Source organism: Zalophus californianus, chromosome 13 (genome assembly GCF_009762305.2).
Source record: "Zalophus californianus isolate mZalCal1 chromosome 13, mZalCal1.pri.v2, whole genome shotgun sequence".
Taxonomy (NCBI): domain Eukaryota; kingdom Metazoa; phylum Chordata; class Mammalia; order Carnivora; family Otariidae; genus Zalophus; species Zalophus californianus.
The window spans coordinates 54,624,150-54,624,796 of NC_045607.1; positions in this window are offsets into that span (position 1 = coordinate 54,624,150).

A 647-nucleotide genomic window follows, 5' to 3' on the forward strand; every position below is an offset into this window, starting at 1 on the left:
GAATGCAGCGTTTCTGAATGGAGTCAGCTGGAGTTCAAGACTAGCTAATTGAAAAGGAATGAGCTGGTATGGTTTTGTGATCTATCTGAGTGACGTGCACAAATGAAGCAAAAAATAATGCAAGCCTCGTTGAAAAGAGGGAGATAAAAATGCCTGGAATTTGACCATTCCAATCAAAGGCTTGCTGAGACAGAGCCGACTGTCTGATTGGCGGTTCAGGCCTCTGAGCGGGTCCCCGCTGCAGCACGTAGGGGGTGTGTGGAAATCGGTTGACTACGATCTACTCAAAGAGAGGAGTGTTCTGGAAGGTTCCACGGGAGACGGAAATTGGGTGTCTTAGAAGATTAAGACATCTCTTGGGAAATAGTTGGAGGAGATTAGAATTGAAATTTTTTACCTTTAGAGAGACTTTCTGCCTTTGTTAAAATGTTGGGCTTCGTTGGCCTCGATCAGGATTTAGGGACAGAAGACCGATGGCCGTTGGGGAGGGAGACGATGCTGTGGCAATTTGAAGTCCAGGCTCTGGAGTGAAACTGCAGGATTTCAAATGCTGGGAGCAGCAGGAATAGCTGTGTAACAAGGTACATAAACTTTCTTGGCCTCAGTTCCCTCATCTGTAAAATTCGACACCGACGAGAGTTCCTGTC